The 9507-nt window shown below is 46.2% G+C and overlaps 1 protein-coding gene across 10 annotated transcripts in view; it reads left to right on the top strand.

Annotated features, from left to right (window-relative positions):
- Positions 1-846: 846 nt before the first annotated feature.
- Positions 847-9507, top strand: part of DAB1 (DAB adaptor protein 1) — a 342053-nt gene continuing 333392 nt past the window's right edge. For 5 of the 10 annotated variants that reach the window (XM_015870667.2, XM_015870675.2, XM_015870674.2 and 2 more), the window contains exon 1: positions 848-907. The gene's annotated coding sequence lies outside the window, so the exon portion shown is untranslated. Of the gene's footprint in view, positions 908-1651; positions 1941-9507 lie in introns of those variants that run through there. The other 5 variants (XM_015870669.2, XM_015870670.2, XM_032446395.1 and 2 more) reach the window with 3 other exon arrangements.

The raw sequence follows: 9507 nt of genomic DNA, 5'->3' as shown, positions 1-9507 counted from the left end.
AGCAGACTGGAAGCAACTAAGGATAAGGAGGGCAATCAGGGTATGGCTCAGTCCCATAGGCTGTCCAGCAGTTTTGTTCACCTGTTATTGTCCATAACTAAGGGATAACAAAGTGTCTGAAGCAGCTGTTATCAGATGGCTCAGGGCTGGCACCTGGATCCTAACAGGCAGGAGAAACCATCCGTGCTGTCACAGATACATGGCACAGGGGTGCTGGTGAGATGTTGGGGCTGTGAAAAATGCTGTCTCAGATCCACAGAACCACAGGGGTCAGGAGGAACTTCTGTACTTCCCCAGTCCAACCCCACTACGGCAGTTCTCTACAGCAGCTGCATAGGAATGCATCCAGGTGGGTTTGGATCTCTCCAAAGAAGGAGAGTCCCCCCACCATGTCTGTGCAGCTGTGCTGGGGCTCTGCTGCCTCACAGTAAAGTTCTTCCTCATGTTCAGATGGAACTTTGTCCCACCTTGTGCCCATTGCCCCTTATTCTGTCACTGAGCATGGCTGAAAAGCTCCCAGCCCCATCCCATCCCCCTGACCCCTATTAGATACTGAACAGGGCTGTTAAGATCCACTCTCAGCCTTCTGTTCCCCATTAGCACAACCCCGTGGCTGTCACCCTGTCCCCATCGGGAGATGCTCCAGGTCCCACCACCTCCGCATCTCTGCGCTGAGAGCTGCTCCAGGTCCCTCATTCACCCCCTGGGCGCCTCCTTCTGCCCCCGGCCGGGCGGGGGGATGCTGCCAGGCTCGGCCTCGCCCCTCTATTAGGGGGAATGCGGTAACGCGGTGGCTGCAGGGGCCGCAGAGCTGCGCGCGGAGCTGCGCGCGGAGTCGGGTGCGCGCATCGCTCCGCTGCCGCTGGAGGATGAGAACGGCGCTGCGGGCGGCCGAGCCGGGCTGCAGGTAGGGAGGAGGAGGCGGCCGGGTTGTATGGTGTGTGTGTACGGGGGTCCCGGCTCACTAAGGGGGGCCGTGGAGCGGGGGAGAGCTTGTGTGTAAAGTTTGGGCCGCTCGGAGGGAGGGAGGGATGGAAGGAGGGATGGAAGGAGGGATGGAAGGAGGGATGGAAGGAGGGATGGAAGGAGGGATGGAAGGAGGGATGGAAGGAGGGAGGCGGGGGCTGCGGGCTGCTCCGTTACGGAGGGGCGGCGGAGCTGCGTGGCCGCGGGGAAAGCCCCGCGTGGGGGGCGCGGAGCCGTTGGCAGCGCTGCAGCTGCCGGGGGAACTTGGGGCTGGTGAGCACCGGGCGGCTCGTGCCGTGTGTGTGTGTCTGTGTGTCTGTCTCGGTTGCTGTCCCCCGTCGGCTCCGCGTTCCTCGCGGTGCTGCCCTTCAGCCCTTCGCTGTGCCCCGCTGCTAACGGAGGTGCCCGCTTGGTCAGGTTGGTGAGCAATTAGGCGTAACCCCTTCGGGATGTGACTCCGCGGGGTCTGAGTCGCGGTGCTGTGAATTCCGGCTTCGGGCTTAGCGCCGGGATGGGATGGGTTGATGAGGGCTGCAGGGTGCAGCTGTGGGCACGGCTGGCTGCGGGGAACAGCAGCGCTGCTGTGCCGTCCTGCTTTCACATACGGTCCCTCCGCCGCTGCTCCAGTGTCGGTGCCCGGGGTGGGGGCTGTCTGTGTGCTCCGAGTGCTGCCCGGAGCCGTTAGCATCGCTCTCGTGTGATGACGCCGTTGTTGGATGAGCGCGGCTTGAAGCCGACGTGCCGCTCGTCAGAGCCCACGAGTTGTTTCTGAGCTGAATTTTGTTCTCGTGAGCGGAGAGGCATTTGCACTGCAGTGTTACAATACAGCCATATTAAAAAGGTCCTTGGAGCAAATAACCCTCCAGTGCTGCAGCGACGCGGCTTCAGTACTTCTATGAGCAATAACCGTGCTGGATTTCCGACCTGAACTGACTGTGTTCTTTTAATTGTGGTATTAAACGTTCATGGGAGCGGTAAGTGTGAGCTGAAACCTGGAAAGCAAACCCCCAACCCACCCGAAGCTTTATTCGGAATCAATTCATTTTTATTTATTTATTTATTTATTTGCAACAGGTCCTTCTGGCTTTTGCTTTCTGCTGTTAATTAATTGGCAAGAAGGTCTTTTCCTTGCATGTGTTTCCCTCGCTAAGCAGAGTGATGTTCTGGTGCTGAGCAGCAGCTCACGGTGCCGTGGTTGTCTTCCTTGGGTGGTTCAGTGTCTGTGGTGCTACTGGGGATGGAGGCAAGGAGGACCGGGGATAAGGAAGGAGGAGATGGCTGAGATGGGTGGCATTTGCAAATCAGGCAGTGAAGGTTTCTTATGACTTGGTGATGGTGTCTGTGGGACCTGAAATAAGCAGCTGAAATAACACCCTGCTTCGTGGTTGAAGGTCAGCGTCGGGTCCATCGCTCAAGCAGAGCTCTAAGCACCATTGCCATGGGTGGGAGAATGAGGGTGCAGGGGGGGGGGACCTGCAGGCTGATGTTTCCTTGACTGACAGACACTTAGGCAGCACCACGTGCCACTGTGATAATTTGGCCTCTCTAATGACTTCCTCCAGCAAGCTGATAGGGAATTAAAATGTTTGCAGATGGGTTTTGGAAGGGTTCATCAGGATGGGGAGGGAAATCCTTCTATTCTTAGATTTCTCTAATCCCAAGCTTCTGTTCCTGTAGTCATGCTAATTTTTTATTGATTGTTGTGGCAGAGGATGCTGTGTTGTAGAGAGCAGTAATTCCAATGTATCTGCTCCAGGCAGAATTGTCCTGGGAGGAAGTGGGAAGGAAGGAGAAGCTAAATAGAGACATGGTACTGCAGTCCCTATTAGAGATGCTCATAAAGCTAAGGTCATGGATGAACAGCTAGATGCTTTTACAATTACGTTTCAATGAATGGACTTAGCTGGAATCCTGTGTTTTCTGTAGAAGTGCCAGTAATTACTTACCTTGAGTGTCCTCCAGCTCAAGACCATTTCTCCATTGGAAGAAACTGTGGGAAGATGTTTGATTGAGGGTGGGCATTGTTTCCTGTATGGATGTCAGCAAAAGAGAATGAGCTGGAGTTGAGACTGGTACCCAGAATGACAGCACAAGAGGAACAAGAAGTTGGTCACTCTTGATGATCAACTTTCTCCTTAGCAGCACCATATGAAGGTCAGGAATGTAGTCTGTATTTCAGTCACCACCTGATTCTTACTTAATATTCTTATGTGAATCCATCTGCATGGATCAGATGAGCCTAAACCGTGCTTGCTTCTCTGTTGGCAACTCTTAATTTCACCAATTTCATGCTTTAGTAATATGAGTTTTTGCTGTTGAACTGCAGGAGTCTACATTGCTCCCTTCCACGCTATTTAGAGATGTAAGCAACAAACCCAACCCAGCACTGGCAGGTGTGGATGCTTTCAAAGCAACCTCTATTAAGTGAGTTCAGTTTTAATGGTGGTGGGGGGGAATGGAGGAGGGCTACAAAAATTGTAGGGAAAATGTGACATAATGATGTTTTCTATGCTCCTTCTTCTTCTGATTGCATTCTGCTTGCAATCACTCTCAGACTTTAAATGTCCTTCTGCTATTGGAGCACTCGAGAGTGAAGTGGGTAGCAAGTTTGTGGGTTGATGCTTTGCCAGGCACGCAAAGCAGGCTGGAGATGAAAACAAGCTATTCTCAACTGCTGATTATAGTTCTTGGAACAGGGAATGAAAGGTATTCTTCTGAGTAACCTGGAGAGCAAATGAAAATGACCCCTTAAACAGTGTCTATAAAACACCATTTTGGTTGAAATTGTTCTATTACAAGAAATACAGAGGATGAGAAACCTGAGCAATCTTGACAATCGTTTTGGGATTGTTCTACAAGAAGATCAAGGGCTTGCCAGATTTTGCTCTTATGCACATAAATCACCTTTCCTCCTCCTGTTCCATAAAATGCATTGGGTCAGGACTTTGCAGTTTGCCATCACATTATTTCAAGTACCTAACGTATAGTACCCATCACAAATAATAGGAGATCCATGTTTCACAGCCCTTAAATTTCTTCATTGCTATGCCAAGATAAAGAACTTCCAAATTTCTCATGCAAGAACATGCGCATGCACTCCTCTTTTATATCTGCAGATTGATGCGCTCAGCAGGAGCTTCTTTGATTCTTACAACACTTAAACGTGACTGACTCAATGAAAAACTGCTGTGTGAATATTTATTTACTCTAGTTTTAATGTAGCAGAGATCTATTAAGATGGAGCAACTACTTCTGGGTCCTTAAGCTGTGGATACAGCGCGGCAAATGACTGCGCTCAATTGTGGGACACTGGCCATGGTACCTGTACAATAACTGTGCCGTATGATAAGGAAAACAAATCCTACTGACGTCACTGGGATTTCTGATTTGAAAAGTTAAATATTCCTCAGTGAGAGCCGTAAGGGTATTACTTTGCCTCATGGAGGGCTTTCTCTGAGTAACGCATCCAAATGGATGTTGGGATTGCCCAACACTGATAATTCATGCACCTCTGGAGTGGAATTCAGCAGCCGTCGTGGGCTGGAAGCATTATGCAGGAGGGGTTTGGGGAAGAGAGATGAAGAAAAACTAATCCAATTGAAACTGTAAGGGGAATTTAGGAAGCAGAATGCAATTATCCGAGTTGGATATTGGCCAGGACATGTTAGTTAACATTTTTACTCTTGCAGGAATTGCCATGGGATCGTTAATGACGATGAGTGGTCAGGGCTCTGTTTTACATCTCATTTGAAAGCTTCAGCTGAGGAAGACATGAATGTTCTGCCTTCCTACAAGGTGTTTTGCTGTGGTCAGTGTGTCACCCACCCCATGCCCCCTGTGCTTTCTGGACACATCTGCTTTGCATCACTATGTAGCGTCCATAGTGAACCAAGGTGATGAAGCTTACTGAAAAGTAACTGATGTTTCAGGAGAACAATGCTCTAAACTGTTCTATGGTCATGATTTTCCATCCAACTGTGTGAACCTGAATCTTCTCTAATAAAAATAGCAACTATTTTTAGTTAAAAAGTAGCAGTCTGATGTCAAATGTTCTTTAATGGCAGTGCCTTCTTGCAGTTGGCTTGAAAAGGAGCAGGATGGCAGTAAGCAATGGAAGGGGGAAGAGGCTTCCAAGCTGCCTACCTCGCTCATGTAGATAAGTCAAAGATAGCTCTGAAGGGTCAATACTGTCCTTACAGCAAAGATTTTCCTGTTTCTATAGAAATCTTCCCCCAAAGCTTTCATGGTAATGTCAATAGCAGTAAATTAAAATGCTACTTCAAAGTCACTCAAGATAAACCTAATGTATAAAGTGACACTCAGATTTCCTTCCTATGTTTTCATCCTTGCAGCCAGTTCGTTTAGTCCATGGAGGGACAGGGAATGCCAGTATCTGCATCTGTGACTATACTGAACTTCTGATTGAAAGAAAAAACTGAGCATTCTGATATGGGTTACATGGACTTACCTTGCATTCTGTAGAGCACAGGCTCTCACAGTGTAGTTACAAGTGTTTGGGAGATTGCAGTAGTCTCTTGAAGCTGGGTTAGCATATGAGCATGTCTTAATTGCGCTGATCTCCTCTTAGGATGTGAATCAATGTCAGTACTCTGAGCTTTTTTTAGGGTGTTTTAAGTACATGGAAATGAATATTAAAGAGCGGATGAATCTTCATCTAGAAACATAGGATACAACCACTTTTACTTTGTTTAAATAAGTGTCTCTGGTACGAGGCTGCTTAGTTGCCCATGTAAGTCCAGATTTCATCTGCCATAAATAAAGTAAATGGGCTTAGGGACTTCATATGTAAATAAAGTGCCCATTCCATCTGTCTCGGTGAGGTCTGACCCACAAAACAGCAGCAAATGCTCAGACTGCTTGAAAGAATTTGATGAATATATTATGTTGGTCAGGTGTAGAGCTGTGATCTGTGACATTTTGTGCCTCGTGTGGGCACTGCTGCTGTGTGGCACAGTGGGCTGCATTATTGCAGTCTTCAGGGATACGGAGATTGGAAAGAATATGGACAGAAGCTGTTGTTGAGCAAAATAAATTATGGAGTAGCTCTCCCAGTGTGAGCAGTTTAGTGAATGATGCTGTTTCGAACATCATTTATTTTTTTCTTCAGTAATTGTGCTGTTTGAATTGTGACCTACTTTAACAACATTCCATCATTTCCTAATATTTCTTTATTCATCGCATTTCGTACACACTCAGGTGGCTTACTGTGAGCTGTGTGGAAATTACAATGAAGGTCAAGTGCTTTTGGATAAGGTAACTTAATACTGGAAATATCAACTGGTTGTCATTATTGTTTTCCAATGTGGGATTTTATTTGTCTGGTAGATGAAGAGATGATGTCGGGCTCATGCTAAAAGTGTGATTACTGTCAATAGACTGAAGTCCCTCCAGCCATAGGTCTGAGATGTATGTGATCACTGAATAAGTCTCACTTTAAATTGATTTATTTTCCCTACACTGGTAAGCTGGTACAGGCTCTTACTGGAAACATCTTTCAGACCAGGACTGGCTTATGTAGATTTAACGTTTAAATGCCTTCAGTTTAGCTGAAGCTAAACTGAAAATTGCAGCTTTAACGTTGAAATAACCGTGCCTACACAGGGTTTGCAGCTGCTTTAAATGAGCTTAAATTCATGCTTAAAATTATATTAGTTCAATTTTTATCTCATGTGGAAAAAGCTGTGTGGCTTGGTCTGTGGCAGCATTGTGCAGAGTGGGAGTCGAGCGTTGGTTGGAGCTGAGAAGACTCGTGGTTGTTGATGCTGGTGTTACTGCAGTTAGACTGTGCGTCCTCTTATCAACTGTCCATACAGACGACTTTCCAGCAGATGTTCCACTGTTAGTGGCCATGTGAAGTGTTGGGAGACCTGGTGCCAGAATGTAGGGGCGTCTGGCTTCTCAAAACATAATCCTGCTTCAGTGCAATAGACATATTACTTGGCTTTGAGCTACGAAAAGAGACAGTATTGGGGGGATAAAAGAGACTTTTTGGCATGTCTGTTGTCTTTGCAAAGCACAGCAGACGTGTTTGTACTAATGCATTATTTCTTCAAAGTTACTGAAGTAGTTGACCTTTAGATAACTCTGTGCTCAGTGCCTGAAATGTTCTGGCTTTTATTATGCTTATTTAAGGTTACTCTTAAGAGTTAAGTATAGAAGGCATAGAAAGAGAACCTCAGTGTTGGCATGAATATTCACCATTAGGGTTGTTGTGGGGGTCAGGGATGATAGATAACTATCTATAATATAGATATATATATAATAACTATCTATTATTGCATGGCTGGCACTCCCAGTCTGGTTTCTCCATGGGATGGGTATAAAGGTTCCTCTGGGGAGACTTTAGTTTGGACTTCACTGGGGTCTGACTCTGGTTCTGAGCTGCTACTCCATATTAAGGCTTATTTGCTTCTTGAGTTTAGGAACTTATATTGTATTTGTGTGGCGTTTTAAGCTTTGTTCCATGTTCCTGAGATGAAAACCATCATTTTCATTATTACTGGAAGCGGCGGTTGTTGGATAATTGCTTGGCTTCAGGAATTAGGGCTTAAGAAAAACATTAAATATCATGAGACTTGTGATAAAATCTTAAGAGTCGACAGCACTGTATAAGCCACTGAACAGCTGTCGGATTGTAATTAGGTTTGATCGTTATCAGCTTGAGATAGATTTGCACAGGTTACCTAGATATTAAAGGCACATACACCATTACCGGCTCCTGGAGACGCCCAGTCCTCCCATGGAGTGGCTCCTCGATGGCAGTGATATGGAGTTATCAAGTATCTGTTTCTTTACTTTGCTGCTATAAGCAGGGGCACCTCCCTCTGGATCAGGTTGCTCACAGCCCCATCCAGATATCACTTATTGTAGACCATCACTTTCAGAGTCCAACTTGTAGTGCAAACACAGTGTGCAGCTGGTACATGGCAATGCTTAATGAGCACAGTTCAGACCTTGCAGTTGTATAACTGAGTCAGTAGGAGTTCTCTAATAAAAGAGCAATACGAAAAGGTTCCTCTTGCTGTAATTTTATTAACAGTGTATTTTACAATTGGCTGGAGATGTTGGGCTTACAACTTTCCTTTCAATGCGTTGTGGAACAAATTAGGATCTGACTGGGATTTCAGCATTGAACTTGGTGTGTCTGCAAGGGATTTCCTGCTGACACAAAGAGGGTGTGCCCCTTATTTCACAAATAGAAAGTTAGGAAATGGGATGGTATCTTTTCACTTGTCAGCAGATGTCGATAGGCAGGAGCAGAGGTTGGGCTGAGACTGTACTTCTTGAAGGAGCAGCGTGTCCATGAGGGCTGGTCAGTTTGTTGTTTCAAGATGTAGCCTGTGTACTTCAGTATTCCAGAGACTTCATGAGAGCAATTCATGAGCTAAATCAGCCCCTTTTGCTGGTGAGATTTCCCTTCCTGCTGCCCATTGGTTCCAGATAGCTCACGTTTCACTTGCAAATACCGGCTGCTGGCTCTCCAGCTCTGCTCAGCTTTCCTTCCCCTGCAGCTCCCACATCTGATTGGGCTCTGGGCTCTGCAGTCACCTGCCTAACTCGCTTTCTGCCTCATTTCCTCCCCAGTGGCCTCTGAACATTTCTCTGCATTCAGGTCCAGCTCAATTCTGCGAGTCAGGATGCTGCAGAAACAGCCTGGTTAGTGACTTCTGGTTAGAGGTGTATGACCATACATCTTCTGAATCACAGAGCGAGAGAAATCTAGCTTTGTTGGAAGGAAAGAATAAACATTTGGGAAGGGGGAATGCATCATTAACAAAGTTCAGCTAAATGATTCAGCATAACGGAGCTAGCATCAACTATTGGTGAGTATTGGTATGGTCTCTGTATGCCCAAGTGAAGTAAACAAAAGCCCATGGATATCTGACACATCCTGAGCTGGTTAGAAATGCCACACCAGGATGAATGTTGAGTCATTTTTGTTCCATCATATTTAAGGCCCTTTCAAAAACCCTGGGTGTATCATCTCCTTATTATGCAGAGCACTGGGATGGTCTAATTTTTGCACTGTCTTAATAAAGACTACCAAACCTATTGGCTTTCATCAATTTTCCCACCTACCCAGCAGTTTTGTTTCTGGTTTCAGAATCTCAGTTTCTTAAATCTTGGCAAATTAATGGTATTTTTGACTATAAATACTGTGCTAATGACAGAGGGAAAACAAATCTATGTAAAGCCAAGTAATTTTATCTCCTTATCTATCTGGGCCAGCTAATACAGTAAGACTGGGGCTGAGATGTGTCATTCCTGTGCCTTATTTTGTGGACTTCGGATTTACATTTTTTGTATTGGTTACCTCATAGGTGGGATGTTATTTTATAGCTCAGCACTGAAGCCAGGTAGCTGCTTTTGTGTGTGTGTAGGAAGCAAGAGACAACAGAACTGGACGGCGGTCTTGCTCTTTTTCTACTTAAGTTTTTGGAGGAGGAGGCTGAATTTGAGAGAAACTTGGCCCTGCTCCATAGCAGAGGAACTCACAGTGATGCTGTGAGATGTTGTGAT

The sequence above is a fragment of the Coturnix japonica genome, chromosome 8 (assembly GCF_001577835.2).
Source record: "Coturnix japonica isolate 7356 chromosome 8, Coturnix japonica 2.1, whole genome shotgun sequence".
NCBI lineage: Eukaryota > Metazoa > Chordata > Aves > Galliformes > Phasianidae > Coturnix > Coturnix japonica.
Note: the sequence above shows the minus strand (reverse complement) of the source record. Positions and strands in the feature narration are given on the sequence as shown.